The sequence below is a fragment of the Pseudopipra pipra genome, chromosome 4 (assembly GCF_036250125.1).
Source record: "Pseudopipra pipra isolate bDixPip1 chromosome 4, bDixPip1.hap1, whole genome shotgun sequence".
NCBI lineage: Eukaryota > Metazoa > Chordata > Aves > Passeriformes > Pipridae > Pseudopipra > Pseudopipra pipra.
In genome coordinates this window covers 10881152-10893133 of record NC_087552.1, presented here as the reverse complement: position 1 = coordinate 10893133, position 11982 = coordinate 10881152, and positions in this window count along the sequence as shown.

Genomic DNA, 11982 nt, shown 5'->3' with positions numbered 1-11982 from the left:
TCTAAGTACTATGCTGTTAACTGAAAAAGATAAAATAACAGTATGGCTGTGTCTGACAGCTCTGATGTGACATTTTTTAAGTTCAGACTCATGCTAATGCTAAATTGACTGTGTGAATTCTGACAACCCAAATCGTCCTGCTTTACCAGCAAACCCCTCTGTGTACAGAAGGATCATTGTGGTTTACAAGGGTGTCAAGCACAGATTTGGGCTGTGCATTATTCTCGTCTGTTTGAGAAATGTAGGTAATAATGAAGCTTATATTGTTGACTTAAAATTGCTTCTCGGGAAGGATATATGCCAGTGATCAAGGTCAAAGCAAAGTGGAAGAAAAACATCGTGATTTTTGTTGGGTAAAAAGGCTGTTTGTGAATGACCAAGGTTCAATAAAAAAATGTATTATATAATCATCCCAAAGTGGCCTTTTCCCCCCTGTGGATGACCCATCTATTTTGTTTTACCCTGGCCCTCTGCAGCACTACCCATGTGAGAGTATATTTCTTGTATAAACTGCTGGGATGTTGACATTTGGTGTCATTCCTAGTTACATGCTTACTTTGTCTTTATTTTTTTGAGACATATGGGGATAAAAGTTAAAAATTCCACAGTATCTGGATCATAAATCAAACGTTTTGCTGGAGGATAATGGTGCACTTAAAACAAAAAAGACACAGAGAATTCAATCAATATAATATCTAAAAAGCAACAGCTTGTCTGTAGCTTGAATTGTAATTCATTAATTAGAGTAAGCATTTACATATTCATTATGGTGTACTGGTTTTGAAAACAACAAAGAATGCATTCATCCTTCCAATGCATTTGATCAGTGTATGAAAATCAGAACAAAAATTTTTTATCTTGTTTTTATTTTATGTACATAATTTGAGTAATGTACACCCCTGGGTAAAGCTTGTGGGGAATTTCTAGAGAAGTTAATTCTATTGTTCTACCATTTTTGCTCACTTTCTGCAACTGTTTGAAAAGAATTTGTTCCTGTATTCACTGACTGAAATCTCATATTTCAGGAGCCAAATGCTCCCCGCTTCCATCCATGTACTCCCATAAAACAGTTTATGTGAGATAGAACCCTGCAGATATTGTTCACTGCAGGACTATGCTTTCCTATGCTCTCTAGTACTGGCCAAACGAGCTAAATGAAAGTAAATAAGAAATATTTGTATGTGCTCTGTGGAATTAGAACTCTAAGCATTGAAGCATCAGGTGTTTGGCACTATTGTTCTCCCTAAGTAGCTGCCATCCTGAAGAGTAGCAAGATGGTGGCATAAGACTTGGGTGCATCTGTATTATAGGGTGGGCAGGGTTTGGTATAAATAATCTCCCTTGTGAATACTGATCTGTATCCCGGGGAACACATCTGGTGCAGGTAGCTCAGTTTGCACATTGAGATGCACATTGGAGCCCAAGAGGCTGTAAACTGCCAACCCTGCCCAAGACAAGAGGCTGGACTCAGCAAGGTGGATGGACACTGGGAGAGAGAGTGGGAGTGCAGGATTCAGGAGGAAGAGCAAGACTTGTGTGTGGGAAGAATGTGAGGATATAGAAACACAGGGATTCCTTTGTTGGGGTGCTCCTTGAAGGCACCCAGCTGTGACTGTTTCTGTGCCCTGAATAGATTGCTTTTTATGGAACTAGACATCTCAAACTCTGCTATGGGAAAACCTAGGGTTGAACCTGTAAGGAAACTTGGTCTGACTGTGTGTGAGTGGGCTGTGTAGGGAGTCAAGTTGGGGAACCTGTTGGCTCATTTTGAACGGGTTTTAGTCTCAGCAGGAAACGTCTCTGGAGTTGGGAGTGTGACTGACAGTCTTGTGAATGGTCAGACTGGGAAGTTTCCTAAACAGTTTCCTAAACAGATGGGACCCTAGGCTACTGCCTTCGGAGCCTCCCTTCTTCAAACATCCAACTGCTGGCACTGGGCAAGCTCAGCTGGGATCTTTGGAGAAAGGAGGAGCCAAAGGGTGAGTGTTAAAATTCCATGAGCAGATTCTGTATAAATTATTAGGGTGGGTAGATTTGGGTCTCTTTGTTGGTGTTGGCATTTTGTGCAGATTTGGTGAAATTATTGGTGATGGCTCGAGAATGGGTGTGCAGCCTGGTCAGTGCAAGGGGCACACAGAGGAGATGTGGAGCCCCTGTAAGGCACAAGATGGAGTGGGGGTGCATTGAGTCTCTCCTACAATGCAAAGGGCTTTTGGAGACCCGAAGGGGGAAAGGCTTTGTGTCCCTTGTGCCACACAGCGAGTGGTAGAGTCCCTCGGCATATGCAGAAAGGGTGTGAAATCCCTTTTTTTAACTTGTCTAGAGGGATTTCAAGTCCCTCATAGTGTTTGAAATACTCAGAATGCCCTTGGCTGAGGTTGTACAGAATTAGGAGAAGTTATTCTGTACAGTAGAGTATTGCAAAGACCACTCTGCCAGGAGGATGGGACAGGTATAACCCGGTCTCCTCGCTCAGTGGGACAATGGCTGTCACAAAACTTTAATGACATACTTGCAGTTAGTGCCTTTGTAGACCAGGCAGCCCCTGACATCAGGAAACATTTTCAGAAGCATATGCCAGGGTGGCAGGGATCAGTACAGATGTGGGATTGTTGGTCTCAGCACAGCCTGTTTGTATTAAAACAAACACCGTGAGACAGGACCCTGCTCCCCTGGCAGCCAGGAAGAGTACTCAGATGCAGACGGACCAATACATAGCCCAAGGGGTTTTGAAGCATTCCATTAGATAAAGAAACTCTCCTTTATTCCGTCTGGCTCCCTGGCTCCAAGTGTACCTCTGCAGTCACTGCCAGCCTCAGTGCTCCAGTCCAGAGCTGTTCATGTGCACAGTGCTCTCGGTGCTCCAGGTTTGTCCCCTGGGGAGGCAGTATACTGAAGGTCTGTAGAAGCCTAATATTTGGTATCAGTCTATTAAAACACAGGATTTTTTTCCCATTTGTATCAGAAGAGGCATTAAAAAGTCTAAATGCTGAAGGAACTGCAGCGTTTTGCTCTGTGGTGCAATACATATGAGTTACTAATTATTTATAAATATACTTAGTGGCTATGTCTAAATTCATTCAAATGTAATTGGTTTACTAGATGTGGCAAGAAAAAAATTTAATTTTTAATTGACTATGAATAGGCAATAAGGACTGTTCCTGTGCCCAAAATGGGAAGGTGAAGTACACAGGACCATTAGCAGAAGTCCGTAGATAACTCCCAGACTCTAAATTTTATATCTGCAGGCTACTGAGCTAAGTGAGTTTGGTTCCCTGAGGACAATATCTTAGGGCCATGTTAAAAGGCTCCCTTTGCACCCTGCTGTGCACCTGGATAGCACTTATGTCACATAGATGTGAAATGAAAGGTCTATAACTTTGAGTCAAACCCTCTGAGTCAAAGACTCTGAACCTACTTTTAGACTGGAAGAAAAATAGTTCTGAGTTTAAGTTTCTTTAGGTCCTCTACCACTTCTTCACTGATCAGGTTTTCTGTTCTACCTTGTTTGACTTTCAGCCCTGCAATCTCCCCACTCACCCACTAGCTACAGCCAAAGAAGTCTCCTTTCCTCACTGAAGGTTTCATTGGTTTCAGGTAGGCATGTTGCTTGTTGTCGTGAGCAAAACTTATTTTTAATGAACCCACAGCAGTAAATACTTTGAGGCACCACTTTTAATTATTTTCTAATGGAAGTATAGGTAAAAGCTAACAGGGAAGCCCATTAGTCAATCAAGATAATAAACTGAAAATTACTCATAAAAATGACTGACAGTTCCTCTTTGAATTAGAGAAGCTATGCCTCAGCGCTTTTTTTTGTTGTTTTTTTAAACTTTTATAGATTTTATAAGTAGATGTGTTGTGAATGTAGATTTTAATGTATCTGTATTATATCCCTTACCCTGTAGCATATTGTTTTCACATACCCAACCCTATTATCCCATTTCGTATCAATCCCTCTAAAATTCTGTTAGCGTGTTTAATCTTCTTTTCAAGGTAGAATTGTAGAAAAACACCCTAAGACCTGGACAAGAAGATATCACACAGATACAGCGACCTTCAAACCCAGAACTTTGGAGGAACTCCAAGGACTGTGCGTGCTGTGAAGAAGATGAAGATGAGGAAGAAGGGGTCCCAAATGCCCCCAGACCCAATTCCTGAAGGGGCGTGTCAGGGGGCAGAACTTGGCAGAACCAGGGGTGGTCAAATCTGGGATTGGATGGACCTTATTACAAAATCACAGAACCACTGTCTAGAGGCGCTCGCGTATATGTATTCCCTGGGCCTTAGGCCTGAGATTAAAGGACCTGCTCTCTTTATCTTATCTTACACACTAAATTGGCCTGGAGTCTTTTTTTTTCCTCCTTGGTCTTTTCGGCAACAGAAGAGAGCAGAATAGCTTGAGAGGAGTTATGGAGAAATATCAGTTTGATTTATGGACAATAAGCTTGCTGTGAATTGTATATGAACACGGATCTTAAATAAGGACTACCACTTCTTGTTTGAAGTGAATCTTTGCAGAGAAAAAATAAGTAAACACTATTCATCCCAGTAAAAAAGAGCTGGGGGTAGAAATGTAAAATCACCCAAAGAAATTGGGTTTGAAGGTTGTACTCTTGCCCTATATTGTTCTTGTGTAAAGATTTATTTTTGTCTTTGATGAATTCAAACAGATGCAGAGAGAATGGATTGTTAATCTACATAACAGGCTCATTTTGCAAAGTTAGCACAGAAAAAAAACCTGAATTCTGTATGAAAAATGAAATTACAGTTTGATGTGAATTGAAGGGGTCCAACATGTTTAAGGGGTGAAAGGATTCACCACCAAGATGTGAACTTCAATACTGGACTAACTAGGTATTGCATATCTAACACTTGTTACAACTGCTTGGGCACCTTTTGCTAGCATTTCCTGGGAATTTCCCAGTGGCCAACTCATCAAACCCAGAGTATTCATCATTTTCGGTCAAAACTTCCTTTGGGTTTCTCATATGTGGGGAGAGGAAGTTTCCACTCCTGTATCTGCCTTGATTTGGAGCATTCTGAATGTATTGTCCCTTCATATATTATTGCTTTTTTTTTTCTTAAGAAAAAACCAAAACACCTCTTTCACTGGGGTAAGATCACATTTGGAAATACTTAAATTTTTCATGAAACAAAAGTGTTGTTTGGATAGTCCTAGAAAGATGCCAACAAGCTTATTGTTATAAGGAAAAGAATCAACTCCAACTTTATGAAAAGGGATTGCCTTCAAAATTGAGAAGTTGCCTTCAAAATTATGGGAAGCAAAATTAATTTGATGATGCCAAAATATTAGGCCTACAAAAATGAGGAGATTTCATGGGGTGAATACGTATTCAATATTGAGCTGAGGTTCACATGTTCAATCCCATTCTTGTAGTTTACATCCAAAAACCAAATCCAAATCCTAGAACAACAGGGGACAAAAGTATTTTTCAATGGCCAGTTTTATGACAGTCATTTCTGATTCTGCGGCTAAAAGGCCCCGCATGGATTGTGATGTAAAATGCCTTAACTCTCTTAACTTTACTGGAGAGAGAAAAATTTTCTCTGAGTGACTGCCTGTGGATAACTACACCGCTGTGGGAGCTTACAGAGAAGGGGGTCACAAAGGCTTGATTCAGTTAGATTCTCTTGCAATCATTTAAGGTTATTTCCATAATAAATGTGATTGTCTAATTTGAGACAGAATTCTGGGTTTGCATTTGAAGGACTCTTTTTTCCCCCTTGGTCTAATATGTTCTTTCACTGGGATAAAATAAATTATTTTGTATAAATGTATTGTCCTCTTGTCTCTGTTACCTCACCTTCCATATAGATCTTCTTCCTTACTAATAGTATGAAGTAGAACTGAGGAGTGATTGACAATTATATTCTCTTTAGATGAAAAAATAAGCAGAATATTCTGACCAGTTAAAATAAAAGAGTGATGAATTTGCAGAAGCTATGCCACTTCACTTACAGGACAGCATAGAAATAAGCAACCTAGCATCTATCCAAGAAGTTTGATAAACCAGGATGCATCATAGGGAGTTTAAGACAAATGAAGCTTAATGCCAAGCACTGCTGATTTGTAGGGATAGTAATTATATTTAACTGGAATTTTTTCCAGCTTATTTAGTGGGGCTCAAGTCTTTATCAGTTTCATTACTTACTCCTTGCCATACTAAAGCAGTGTTCATATTCATTCTACCTGTAACTCATAAATGCAGTAATTTAATTCTCAGTTCTCTGTGGTTGATAGCTGTCTTATTCTCCACAATTATTCAGGCTGTAAATAAAAATGCAGATTAATCAAGACTTTTTATAGTCTTCTGTAGCTTATTTTTCATGAACTCCTTTGTGTAGCATGTGAAAACCAGCTGTGGTAGTAGTTCAGTAAACTGTTTGGGAAGAGGTGACGTAGGATAAATCTTCATACATTATTTAGTTAAAACAACTGATCACACTCCCCCAATTGTTTTCTACTACTACAGGATATAGTCTTTCATATGTCCCTTTTTTTTTTCTGCAAAGATGCTTTCCCATTATGAGAACACTGACATCAAACAGATCTCCAGTTTGTATCTACTCCTCCCACATAACTTGTAAGGACTTTCTTTTGGATAGTGTGTGTCACTGAAGGTTTGCGCTAAAATCCCTCATTGATTTAATGAAATAAAATAGGAAGAACTTGTTTTAAATTGTAAGTTGGAGTGTTTCTCATATAGGAACCTCCTGAGTTTCAGTCAGAGTCAATTTATTCTGTAGGTCTGATTTCTCTAAAGCTTGGTGGAGTCCAGACAGATTTTTCTATTCCTGGTTCAGCCGAGACTCCCACTACTGGTAGTGGCAAGTGCTGGCTCTTGAGGCTCATGGTAACTCCTTGACTGTTTGGACTTTCAGGCTGTCCAACTAGCTTACCTGTTACAAAGAAGCTTTTATAGTGCCCAATTTGGTTCTAAACTGAGAAGAAATCAGGTGTTGGTGTGTGAAAATCTCATGAGTTGCCTCCTCCTTGTTCTGCTCAAAATCATAGAATCACAGAATAGTTTGGGTTGGAAGGAACCTTAAATTTCATCCTGCTCTAACACCCCTGCTATGGACAGGGACACCTTCCATTAGACCAGGTTGCCTAAAGGCCCACCCAGCTTGGCCTTGAACACTTCCAGGGATGGAGAATTCACAACTTTCCTGGGCAAAATGGAGACATAGAGTTAATAAATGCAAGTGAGCATGATGGTTGTAGAGATACAGGCAGAAAAGAGCAATTTCTTTTTTTTTTGTTGGACTTAAATGGAAGGGCTTATAAGTGCAGGAGTACTCAAAAGTGGTTTCAGACAGCGGCAGCTACAGAGGAGCAGACCCCAGACCTGTTAGTCAGAGACAAGGTGATGAGGATGAAAGCTCTGTAATGGAAAAGAAAGTGGAAGGATGATTTTAATCCCTTAAAAATAGCCAAACTCACAAGCACTGACTTACATTATCAGCAAACAGCCTGCAAAACTTTGTTTGAAGAAATTAAGTTGTTTCTGAGTTTCAAAAACAAGGAGTCAAAACCCCTGTCTGATTCTATGACTTAAAAACACTGAAGGTTTTTTTTTTCCTAGCTCAATTTAAGAAAGAAAAGAAAGAACCCTTCTGGCTGTGGCCATGTATGCCAACCATCAGCCAGGAGTAAAGCTTTACAGCTGACTTATAAACCCCTGAGAGATGGGTTTTCTAATGGAAATACTGACAGCCTCTTAACTTGAACAACACTAGCAGGCGCCGTTGTAATAAATGAGACTGAGAGACACACGGTACAGGCCCCAGAAGGTAATTAATGGCTAGAGTAAAATAAAATATAGACACAACATCCCACAGAGAGCATGACTCAATGGAGCAAACTTGTAATAAAGCACAAAGAATGTCTGTTTAGTAAAGGGCTGTGTGAAACTGCTTGTAAAATAAATCATGAGCCAGTGTTAGAGACAGCAGAGCTCTCTGTATGTTTCTTTTAAATTAGAGGATTAAAAAACTCCGATTCGCTCAAAAAAGCTATTTTTGGCAATGCAGAATTGCAGTTGTAATAAAATGAGAAGTAATGAGATGCAAAGTGTACCTATGCAAACAAGATCTTAACACCCTTTTCAGCAGAAATATAGCAGAGGGAAGTTATGACTGCACCTACTACCTCATCTTACTTTTTAATCAAATAACTTTTTGACTAGCTGTCATCCTGATTCTAACCCAATTGTCTTCTCATTTGGAATGCTTGATTTTGTCCTTGTCATATGTTACATGTCAAAGCAGGCATCAAAATAGTTCTTATTGCTCCATTTCCTTGCTTAAGAAGCTGAACTTAAAAAAAAATAGTAAAAATCACGAAAAAAGCTCCCCAAACTGTGTTGTCTTGTTTCTTGCTGTTTTTCCACTGATTTAGGAGACTGTAGTTATGATACTTGAGGATAAGCTGTTCTTTTGGATTATGCGCGTTAATTTATTAACAATTTATTAATAAGCTCATCACTTATTATTGTTAACTTATCCTGTGTTCATGTTTTTAGGGCAGAAAAGTATGTCATTCCAGATCCCTAAGCCAGTTGAGTCAGACACTGCAATGAATATATTCTGAACAGCTCCCAGCTCTGCAAATCTTGGAAGGATGCAGATTTAGGGCTGATGCAAATATATGCCGTGTCACTGCTACTTTAATCTTGACCAAGCAGTGTTGGCAAGCCTCAATTCTACATTCCTTGAGTTAGGACTAAAAATACTTGACAGATGACAAGCTTCTGTGACTTCTATCACTTACTAATTAGCACATAAGAATATCAAAGCCCCCTACTTAAAACTGATGACTGAAGTTAAAATATGGCAGCACTACAACAATAAAGTTGACTTTGTGATATGTGAATTGTGTAAAACACACAATCAAAAATATCTTATCCAAATACATTTTTGCAATTTTCTGTTTCTGCTCTGTTTTATTTTTTGCATCCTGAGGGGCGAACAATCAGAAATGGTTTTCTAGGTTCTCATGCTGCAAATCTTCTGTACTGGTGCTTTCTCAGTTTTTATTTCTCGATTGCAGAGCAGTGATCTGTTTAGTGTCAAGCTCTGTATAATAGAGAAATACTACCCACATCATCAACATACTGTTGGAGACCAAAACACTTCCCTTACATCATCTACACTATAAAAGTTGCTGAAGAAGTTTATTTTCTGATTTTAAGCAGTCTGCTAGTTAATGTTGCCATAGTTTCAATTTTCTGTCATTCTCAGGAGGCAAAATATCTTGAACTCAGAACTGTATTATTTTTATTACTGTGGCAGTGATACTTTAGTAAGTGTTCTGAATGTGAAACATAGCCAGTCATAAGAAGTGTCTTTATATAATTGGAAGCAACTTCAGGAAAAAAACAAAAGAAAAAAGTCCTTAGAAGTCTAGGATACTCTTGTGCTGTTTGAAGCCTAAACTGCAAGAAGTAAACTAGAAAGGTCCCACCTACCTTTGCAGAAGGTCTGGGGGGCTCCAATAAATGAACTCCTGCAAATTTGCAGAAAGTGATTTTAATTATATTTTCTCTACCTTTCACTTTCTTTTGACTCTGACACGTGGGTGGTTGGTATAAATGTTTTCGCAGCTGCTGAAGTCATATGAGGTTTATGCTGGAGGTATATTAAGTGTGTAAATCTCAACTGATGTGGACTATGGGCCCTGATTCTCCCTAATTCTGCATATAGGATCTTGGACACTTACTCCATTGCAGAGCTGGACTATGGACTGTGAAGGATTTTGCAAAGCTGAGTGGGACCATACTGTAGGCCTTCAAATGCGGACCACGTTCCTTCCAAAAGCCTAATATCTCTTGTACTTGAGTAAAAATAGTTTGAAAATCATTATTTTTAATTATTTTTTTAATCATCTATTTGCATGGAGAGAACCTTTTATACCTCCTACTTGTGCTGTGAAAGGGAGAATTTCTTATCTGCTATTTGGACTTTCTATCTTAGACTTATAACACTGACCGGTTGAGCATCATTGCTTGATTTATAGAGAGGCTGCAGATGAGTGCCCTTACATTGCTGATTTAAACTAGATCTGTTATCTAAATCTTTACTGTGCATACAAAGAGCCAGGAAATGAATTTGATACCCTTGACACTTTTCCAAATATCAGCAAGGGAACCCAGATGTACAGGAACAGTGGCTTTTTATCATCATTATTTATGGACTTTTACATCCAATGCCATTTGTATCTTAGAACTATGTGGCAATTGGGAAACTTTATTAATAGAAGATCAGGTTCCACAGCCACTACTTTGGAAATCAGAAGGAATTTGCAGTGTTTGCATCTGATAATGACACAGTAGAGTCAGAAGCTTAATTGTTCGTGCTGGGATTTTTGAATATTGCAAAAACAGTACTTTAATCCTAGCATTGGAATTTTGCATTTTTTGTTCAGCCTTATGAAAACTGGAACATGATTTGTGATACATTTTGCTCACAGGAAGTATTTAGAAACAAAGAATAGATGAATAGGAAAGGCTAAAAAACATGGCTAGTGATTGAAAAATCAGACAATAGCCATATGGAAAAAATATTCATATTGATGTTTGTCACCCTCATTGCAGTAGCTTTCAATTAATCTTTCAATTAAGCTTTCAATTAATGTATCTTTCAATTAATTCCTCTGAAGGTTATCAAGGTTAGACTGAAGTGTGAGAAGTCTGCTAAAATAACAATTTTCCCCCTCCTCAAACAACATTTAAATTCAGGTCCAGAAAGGCTCATTGGTCAAAAAGGCCTTTTGAAACACTCAGTCAAGCATCACATATTCTACTTCTGTGGGAGGGGGAAAACCAGCAGTTTTATCCTTAGGGGATAAAGAGGTCCAACTCTCTTATAGGTGCCTTGAGCTAGGGAACTAATGATTGTCTTCCTTTGTGAGGATAAAGGCAGAACTGACAGAATCGCAGAGGTCATGTGGGTCATCTGCAAGTATTTGTGCTCTGGGTGAATTCCTGTGGAAAAGGGACAATTCTGTGATGCTGCGAATAATGTCCAGTGTGTCTTTTTCATACTTTCTCACTCTGTGAAAAGATGTGTGTATACATTTTGGTTTTTCCACTGTGTGGAGACCATTGGTCTCAAGCTGCTGTTTGTTGCAGGTCTGTAGCCAGTCAGCTAGTTCTAGTTGTGCTCATGTGCTGCTTTCTTACAAGGCCCACTTCCATCACCTGTGTATGAGTTCAGCTCAAATTTGAATCTGGCTATTAAATAAAAAAGGCCTGAATAATGAATATCACTGTTTGAAAGTACAAATTTGATTTTCAACTATATGAGATCTTTGAAAATGTAATGTATCCATGCACAGCATTAATTCACATACATTTGTGTTGATAAGTGTTCTATTGAGATAGCTTTGTTTCTTAATAATTTTCCTAATGACCTATTTCCTAATCTCCTTTCCTCTTTCTAGTCAGGAATCATTTCTACAGGTAGGATGCACTTTCTGTAGAGGGTTTTGTGTAAAGGCAGAGTACAGACCTATCTCTATTTCCGGATAGAGCTGGAAGTGGGCTACTTCATCCCACAGTCAAAACTTCATTTGACTGGGATATGGTGAGCAGAGCACTGAGCCTGGGTCTGAGTTTGGTCTTGTGCCTTGTGCTTAATCTGGCAGCATGTCCTGAGCTTGAGCTATGGTATCATTAGCCAAAGTTTTTATAGCTTTAGGGTAAAGGGTCAGGTAGTAGATCTTGGTCTAAAAAGTGGTGTATGCAGTAGTAAATATACAGGTTAAGTCCCCCTACAAGACAGAGGCTCATAACCAGTATGTAGATGTGGCTAATACAATGACAACCAAATTTCTGAGAGGCACAAGTTAAAGAGTGGTCCCTTCGGAGCTGTGTGGAGATCTTTGGGGGAGAATTTACAGATCAAATATGTGACTCTTCTATGGATCAATAGGCAATTACATCATGTGGGTAGGCT